The sequence below is a fragment of the Schistocerca gregaria genome, chromosome 6 (assembly GCF_023897955.1).
Source record: "Schistocerca gregaria isolate iqSchGreg1 chromosome 6, iqSchGreg1.2, whole genome shotgun sequence".
Classification (NCBI taxonomy): domain Eukaryota; kingdom Metazoa; phylum Arthropoda; class Insecta; order Orthoptera; family Acrididae; genus Schistocerca; species Schistocerca gregaria.
Window position 1 is genome coordinate 290,145,026 of NC_064925.1, and position 9,253 is coordinate 290,154,278.

General features: G+C 40.9%; 1 non-coding gene across 1 annotated transcript; it reads left to right on the plus strand.

The window, feature by feature from the left end:
* The first annotated feature begins 8,690 nt into the window (after positions 1–8,690).
* Trnac-gca (transfer RNA cysteine (anticodon GCA)) lies at positions 8,691–8,762 on the plus strand. The gene has a single exon. It is a non-coding gene; the product is annotated as a tRNA-Cys (tRNA).
* The last annotated feature ends 491 nt before the right edge of the window (positions 8,763–9,253 follow it).

Consider the following 9,253-nt stretch of genomic DNA (forward strand, 5'->3'; position numbering starts at 1 on the left):
TCCTGATGTACTGTGTAAAAACTTATCTTTAAGGCCTCTCTTTTATGGTGTAAAGAAAATTTTATTGGACCTTCAGCCAAAGAATTAACTTGAATTTTCCTTAATATGGCCTTTAGCCGGAATTTGTAAATGCTTGACTTTTAAAGAATTCGTTAAGTGATCTAAAATATTATTTCGGGTTTTAGCCGAGAAGATATTGTAATTTTGCTTAAGAAAGGCCTTCAACCGTTACTCTAAATCCTGGTGTTTTAAAGGCAATCATCCAAACGTATTCTGGAGAAGTTACTTGGGCCCTCCGCCGTGAATTGATCTTTGTTGCTTTAAAGAGAAAACTGTGCATTGGTTTGAGCAATAAAATTGAGTGTGTTCTTGTATAACTGACAGTAATTGACCTGGGCCCCTCTCCATAACCTGATCCGCTCTGTTCTGCTAAAGCAGATTTCAATACCATTCACGTAATTCGAGCATTTGTTAGTGCGGCTACAACATGCACAGTCAGACGGCACTAGCAGACAAGTGTACGGTTTTGCATGGAAATGACACAGGCCACTATTGGTAGTCTAGCATTGATTCGTGTGGATCTGAGTGTTCGAGGTCAAAGCAGTGCATCCCTGGGCGGGATTAGGCCACGCAAAAGCTGACCGCCGCGGTTGGACTGTGCGGTCAGTGGCTCTGCAACGGCATCTGTGGTGACAGACTACAGGCGCCAGCGCCGAGCCAGCTTCCAGGCAGGCATTGCAGCCCGATTACAAAAACTAGCTCGTCTTCCTAATGTTGACAGCAAACCTTTAAGTTTTAATTTTTCTCCATGAAGTTTAATACTCTTTCTAAATTTCTCATTGGTTTCCTTTACTGCTTGCTCAATGTTCAGACTGAGTAACATCGAGGATAGGTTACAACCTGGTCACACTCTCTTCTCAACTACTGTTACCCTTTCATCGACTCTCGCAACAAAGTTTGGTTTTCTGTACAAGATTTAGATAACCTTCCGTCCCCTGTGAATCAAAATACTTGTCTCGCAACAAAGGCGTTATTTTATACATGGAATTAAAAATCATCGTAGTCAAGATCGCACACAAATTTTATTGTGATTACTAGTTTCAGCTAACACGAGCTATCTTTAGATCATAAAAATAGCTTTGATTAGAGTAACAGCCATATACACATATTACGAGTACATTAGTTGTTCGCCGTACTGGTCGTCAGCTTGAACAATGTCTTCATACACCACGTTGTAATAACGTAGTCACGATGATCTTCGCTATAAAACAACACAATTACTGATTAAACGTGTCATTCGCTAAACGTTAACGATGTAATTCCTTAGTTTATCATCTTCGTTCCTATTGATTTTATACGGACAATATGTCAGTTTTTCACCTATGTATATCCTGTATAATTATTCCACCTATACATTCTGGATGAATGTTGGCACTCAAAAACTTTATGATGAATTGTTAAGCCATTATGGCAATTATGGCAATTAACACCAATCAAGACTGTTTTTCACAATAATAGTTATTTGCAGTCTTGACTTCGAAGATATTTAATCGCTAATAGATAAAGAAAATTACAAAAGATCCTCTTCATCGCAAACATTAAAAAGATGTTTTTTCTCAATGGCTGGCAGCACAGATCTTGTTTAAACTGACTCAAAAGTTTTCTCATCAACTAGACAAAGTGGAAAAATATGTTTATTTTTCCTTTCTGCAAATTTCATTCGTAACGTCCAAGTGGTCTATTGTGTTACACACCTGACTAGAAGCGATTTTTCCCCCTTTTTCCAAATTACATTATTGACTGATTTGCTCTTTTCCATGCACTGTTGGATTCACCGTAAGTACCTGGGTCCAGCAATTGGCTTACCATCATGACAATTAAAGCCTACGAGTTCAGCGAAGTGTACTCCTAAGATTAACGACACCATCTAGTGAACACCGGACCAGCGCATCAATTGGAACTCGAACCACTCTATCACACTCCTTCTTAAAAAATGCCACTGCCGTCGGGAAATGTGATCCGCATGAAAGGGTCTGCGTGGTCTTCAACCAGTGTACGACACTCCTTGTCCCTCATGGTGTCTTCCATGAGCTCCATTGTAGCCAAGGATGCCCACGTGAACGCTTCACAGAGCATAATGGAGCCGCCGCCAGCTTGCCTCCGTCCCTCTGTACAGCTGTCAAGGAGCCGATTTCCTAGAAGACGACGGATTCGCGCCTCCACATCGGCATGGTAAAGAAGGTATCGGGATTCATGAGACCATGCAACGCTCTGTCACTGCGCCACTGTCCAATGCCGATGGTCACGTTCCCATTTCAGTCGTAGTTGCCGATGGCGTGGTGTTAACATCGGCACATGCATCGTTGCAGAGGCCCATCGTTGGGAGTGTTCGGTGGACTACATATTCAGACAAACTTGTACTCTGCCCACCATTAAAATATAATGTTAGTTTCGCCACAGTTTACCGCCTGTCTTGATTTACCAGTGTGCTCAACCTGCGGCATCTAACATCTGACATCTGGCCGCTCAACCCCACGACGTCTGGACGTGGTTTCACCACCTGTAGAAGACACTCACCACTGTACTCCAAGATCACACGAAAAGTCGTGCGGTTTCTGAAACGCTTGTGTCGAGCATCAAGGCCATTTCATTCTGCTCTCGGTCAAACTCGGGGAGATCATGCGCCTTCCTCATTTTACACATGGACAGCACGCTCACTGATACTACAGACACCTTGCGTGTGTCTGACTAGCAGTCATTCCTCGCCAGGTGACGCTGCTGCCTTCTCGACAGTTTTATATCGATGGTTCCCATTTCAGTCGTAGTTGCCGATGGCGTGGTGTTAACATCGGCACATGCATCGTTGCAGAGGCCCATCGTTGGGAGTGTTCGGTGGACTACATATTCAGACAAACTTGTACTCTGTCCACCATTAAAATATAATGTTAGTTTCGCCACAGTTTACCGCCTGTCTTGATTTACCAGTGTGCTCAACCTGCGGCATCTAACATCTGACATCTGGCCGCTCAACCCCACGACGTCTGGACGTGGTTTCACCACCTGTAGAAGACACTCACCACTGTACTCCAAGATCACACGAAAAGTCGTGCGGTTTCTGAAATGCTTGTGTCGAGCATCAAGGCCATTTCATTCTGCTCTCGGTCAAACTCGGGGAGATCATGCGCCTTCCTCATTTTACACAAGGACAGCACGCTCACTGATACTACAGACACCTTGCGTGTGTCTGACTAGCAGTCATTCCTCGCCAGGTGACGCTGCTGCCTTCTCGACAGTTTTATATCGATAGTTCCCATTTCAGTCGTAGTTGCCGATGGCGTGGTGTTAACATCGGCACATGCATCGTTGCAGAGGCCCATCGTTGGGAGTGTTCGGTGGACTACATATTCAGACAAACTTGTACTCTGTCCACCATTAAAATATAATGTTAGTTTCGCCACAGTTTACCGCCTGTCTTGATTTACCAGTGTGCTCAACCTGCGGCATCTAACATCTGACATCTGGCCGCTCAACCCCACGACGTCTGGACGTGGTTTCACCACCTGTAGAAGACACTCACCACTGTACTCCAAGATCACACGAAAAGTCGTGCGGTTTCTGAAATGCTTGTGTCGAGCATCAAGGCCATTTCATTCTGCTCTCGGTCAAACTCGGGGAGATCATGCGCCTTCCTCATTTTACACATGGACAGCACGCTCACTGATACTACAGACACCTTGCGTGTGTCTGACTAGCAGTCATTCCTCGCCAGGTGACGCTGCTGCCTTCTCGACGGTTTTATATCGATAGTAGGTCGGCGGACACAATGTTCTGGCTGATCTGTGTATATTAGGTGGATAACCGTCAATTCTATGGAATATGATACTTTTTTTTTTGTTTTTGTTACCTGTAAAATTTCGTTCTCTGGCACTCCACGTACGGAAACTGATTAACTCATTGATGTCAAAAATGACAATTTTACTAAACTCACATAACAACTGGCTTCCATTCGTAAAATAGGAACCCCTCGCAGATAGCATAGACGGTGCTGTAACTCAACTTTCACTCAGTGTGGCACAGAACTAATATGTTGTAACATACAAGTTTTGAATTCATGAGAACTGGTTTAGGGATGTATATTATACGTTACACAATATTTAGTACTCAGTTATTGTATTTTATCTTACTATATTTCATTTGTAAGTTCTTTCATTTCTCCCTAGATTTATTATTATTACTATGGCACCAAGCTGAAAAATATCAAAAGTTTCTAAAGATATTACCATTGTCATGTTACGTATGATGGACCTACACAGCTTATTATACACAGCTAGGGAACAGTCACAGAAGCGACAAGCAAAATGTTTGAAAAGTGTTTTCTTCTGGGAATGTAGAGTCTCTAAATCTGTGACTTAATGAGGTAAAAATTTACTTCCATTTATACATGTTAATGATGGGATTGCTCTGTGGCTGTGGAGTGAATCACTTGGGGAAACACAGCAACCAGTCACAGAAGATGGGTAAATATCCGAAACACGTCCTGGTGTATACAGATCTACGCAAATAGTGGCTGGTTGCTGTATTTCTTTATTCTGTTAAAAAAATCGTAAATTTTGATGCGAAAATTGCATCTAAGTAGTGTGTATATAATTAGATAAAGACGTTATGTGTCTAAGTGTGCATTTCATTCCCAACTGACTTCAGATTTTGTAACAGGAGCGAATCATGCGATAGTTTGTCTTCTTGTAAATATAATGTAAAAAATAGTGCCGTAAAATGGGTAACTTTGAACAGTGAACTAACTTGCATATATCTTGTTTTTAATGTTGGCATCTTCCTGTACGTAATATATTTCTGAATTATTAAATTAAATGCACCCACCTCCGTGGCCAAGAAGTGTATAGAGTGGAAATATCCACGTGATGCTATTGCCACTCGATATTACACTTTTGTTTACAATAAGTGAGAGGGATAGTGTCAGTGATTGTGAGGGCATAGCCGGCTGCGGTGGTCTCGCGGTTCTAGGCGCGCAGTCCGGAACCGTGAGACTGCTACGGTTGCAGGTTCGAATCCTGCCTCGGGCATGGATGTGTGTGATGTTCTTAGGTTAGTTAGGTTTAAGTAGTTCTAAGTTCTAGGGGACTAATGACCACAGCAGTTGAGTCCCATAGTGCTCAGAGCCATTTGAACCATTTTTGTGAGGGCATAAATAGAAAGAAAAAGAGTAGTTTGAGTAAAAGTCATGGAATAAAAAAAGCAAATGTCCAAAGGAAACAGCACGTGAGCTAAAGTAGAAATGTGGTGCCAGCACACAAAACAGGACCCCAGTGGCAGTGTGCGTAGTTTTTGATGCTGAGCCTAGAACACAATAGTGAAACCTTAGGTGATAACGTACTGCCGTATTGGGTAATACATTTAGAAATCTAGTCTTAATTAATCTGCTGCTGTGCCTTCAAAAATGGGCAGTTTGATTACAAGTTGATTTATTGTGTTGGTGTTTTCAGGTTCCTGGGAAAGTACTTCGAGACTGTGACAGAGGAATCGCAAATGCAAATTTTGACACATATGAATAGTTTTGGTGATACATATACTCAGAATGGTTATTTACATGATCTAATTAACGCCCACACTCTAAAAAGAGAAAGTATGTCAAGTACCACAAATCCAAAAGTGTGAATGGCTTCAGTATCAGGTGAGCAGTGATGGAAGACAAACACAAGTTCGTGAAACAGTGTTCTTGAGTCTCCAAGGAATAGGCGACAAATTTGTTCGTCGTTTAAATCATCTGTTAATGTTAGACAACTCACGAGATAACGTGTGGGGTAATTCAGAGGGTTGAAGACGTAACTCAATCCCCAGGAAAAAATGTTTCCCTTATAAAGGGCCATATTGATTCATTCCCTGTGAGTGTAATCTATTATTTAAACAACACATGAAGAAAATATTTATAAGCACAGTTGTATGTCAAGCATATGCATGAGTTTATTCAAGCAACAGCAATATACTAAAGTGAACTACGTATTTTATTTGAAATTCTTCAAGCAAAATTTTGATAGGAAATTTGGAAAACCGCAGATTTGATATGTGTTCGACATGTGAGGAACTGAATCAAAAAATCAAAAGCCTGCATTTGAATGACAATGTGAAAGGAGTGGCTACAGCAGAACTCATAGTAAATTAAACAAGGCCAATACATTTTAAAAGAAAATCGAAGCAATCAAAAAGCTTGCAGAGAAAAACAATAGTGCAGGTGACATTAATGTCACCTACATGCAGGACATCCCACTGCCTGATATTCCAGCGTAGGTGGTATTTTGTTACAGACGGTTGTGGGTTTTGGAATTTTGCATTGTCAACTTGTGGGATCAAAAAGCAATGTTTTTCTCATACCATGGAGGATAGGAACTTAAAGGACCCAATGAAATGTGCTCACTGCTAAAAAAGTGTTTTTCAGGAAAATATTCCCAAAGAGGCGAAGGAGATACATATCTTCTTAGAGGAATACCCTGGTCAATATAAAAACACCACCGTCATCAGATGTTTGTTAGCCGCAGCATCGTCTGGGCGACTTGGAAAGATGTTGATTATTTTCCAGTCAGAGGAAGTTCCTTCCTGACTTGAGACAGAGCTCTTTCCATATCAAAGAGACTCATTCGTAAGACTGGTCGAATATACACACCACACGATATCAGCACTCTAATACAAGGAGCAAGTTCCAGTTTCCAAGTTCATCCAATGCAACTGATTGACATCATTGAATATTTAAGACATGATGGCCTAAAAGTCATAAAAGATCTATGAAGGTAATAACTAGTCAGAATTCCACGTGAGCAGAAAGTGATCTCACAACCGTTCTTTATATGATGTTTGAATATTATGCAAGTGAACCTGGTTTGTTGAAAGCATATTAGTGGATCGATGGATTGCAGCGAGAAGGTATTTTGTTAGGGAAGCCTCTGAGGTCCACACTTGAACAAACACACACTTCTGCATACAAAGGAAAACTTCCAATCAATGCAAAAAAAATGCAGGCATTAAGAAATTGATTCAGTACATACCAGACGATAAATTAGACAACAAGCTTTGGGAATGACCTACAAACGCCTTGAATGAGCATGAAAAAAGTCTTTTGGTGATAATAGTTTTTCTGTTTTGCACTATTCTAATGTAAAAGGTTGTGTAATAAATATCATACCAACATATGCATCATGCTGCATTTCTTTATTACTGACATTTTTATCGTGTATTTACCTGATACAGCTGCAAGGTATCAATGATTTGTAGAAAGTTAGTTTTCATAAAAACAAAAAGGGCCATACCTCCACATCAATTGCTCGACCAATACATAGGTCCTGTACCGTTCTGGCACACAATGTTACGTTGAATAGCGTACATAAATATAAACGAAGACTTTTACAATTCGGTTTTTTAATCCAAGCAGTTTTTTTCCTTTCTCCTGAAAATTTCCCTTCGGTCGATATATGGCCTTTTTGAAATTACTAATTCGAATAATACAGTTTATTATTGTAAATGTTGGGTTCTGCCTTTTCGTCTAGTATAGGGTGCCTAGGAAATCTGCATTCTGGGATCGCTAGACCAAAATTCAAGCAAATTGTATCAATAGAGTTTATTACAGTAAGGTAAATGATAACAATTAACTTGGCGTATCCGCAAAGGTGTGTCACAAAGAAATGGCAACAGCCAAATAATCAATTTCTTTCAGTAAATACAGTTCCAACACACGTCCAGTAAAACAGTCTTAACTCACTGCTATAGCGTTCTTAGATCGGCTAGACTTCAACTCGGACTGTAACCAGGTGGCGCGGCCCTTTTGTTCTCTTCGTGTAGATGGCGCCACCGTCCCATTGTAGTCCTAGAGAGGGGTCAGTCAGCGTATTATTGGCTGACGTCTTCTCACAGCCCTCTCGGCTGTAATGTTCAGGGTCAAAGCGCCGGCGTTTGACGTTACACCGAAACAGTAACAATATCATGAAAAAGAAAGTTACTACTCACCATATAGCGAAGTTGCTGAGTTGCAGATAGGCACAACAAAAAGACTGTCACAATATAAGCTGTCACCCAACAAGGACTTCGTCGAAAATAGTGCGCGCGTGTGTGTGTGTCGTCTATTTCCGATAAAGTCCTTTTTGGCTGAAAACTTATATTGTGACAGTCTCTTTGTTGTGCCTATCAGCAACTCAGCATATCCGCTATATGGTGAGTAGAAACTTTGCTTTTTATAATGTTGCTGCATTCCATCCTGGATTTTCCACAGTTTATTGACGTTAAAGAGCCGTTGCTATGCAGTCGTGCCACAGCAAAATTATATTAGCCATCTCATCAGACAAATATCGGAGGAAACCGCGTCCACTGAAAATCTTGTTTCATTCTGATGACAGACTACCAGAGAGTGAATTGCACATGAAAGATAATGGAATAATTCTTCAGGTCTAATTTCGGTAACCAGGAGTAGTTGTTTACTGAGTGACTGTAAAACTGCGGAAATGCAGCAGAGGCAGATAGCAGAGAGAGCACGTAGTTACGAAAGCTACGCCGAGCGGAGGCGAAACAAAAGATAACCTTCACCAGCCATGTAGCGTCAACATTACTGCCCCAAATTGCAGCCACCAATAAAAATAAAATTTAAATTGATACTGCACCTTAACTCAACTCAGAGTACACATCGTCGCAGCGGGGGTATAGCTCAGTGGTAGAGCATTCGACTGCAGATCGAGAGGTCCCCGGTTCAAACCCGGGTGCCCCCTTCCATTTTAATTCTTTCAACATGACATGTATTGACGGAATCAATCTACAGTACGAACTTCCACTTACGAGCAAGATTTATCGCTTCGTATCCGACAGCTGTACTAGTTAAACTGGCTGAGTAGGAGTCAGTATTGGTTGTTTCACGGATGTCAAAAGTAATGACACTAAGGTGGTTCTGTCATATTCATTTTACTAAGGTTTGATGCCCCTCTTGATGTTCTTCCCTGTTTGCGATTTTAAAATTCGGTTGTTTTGAAAATCAGTCTTATGCAAACACAATTTCCTTATTTTTGTATTTATCCATACATGTTTCTACACCTATGTGTCACCTTCTGTGGGTCAAATTTTTATTTCTGTAAAGTACAATATGAAATTTATAATAATTTTGTATGCCTAAGAATTACAACCTATGCAATTTGTTTTGTTTTGTTTTGTTTAGATGCTCATCTTAAAACTACATCGCTAAATGTACTGTATTATTATACACCAG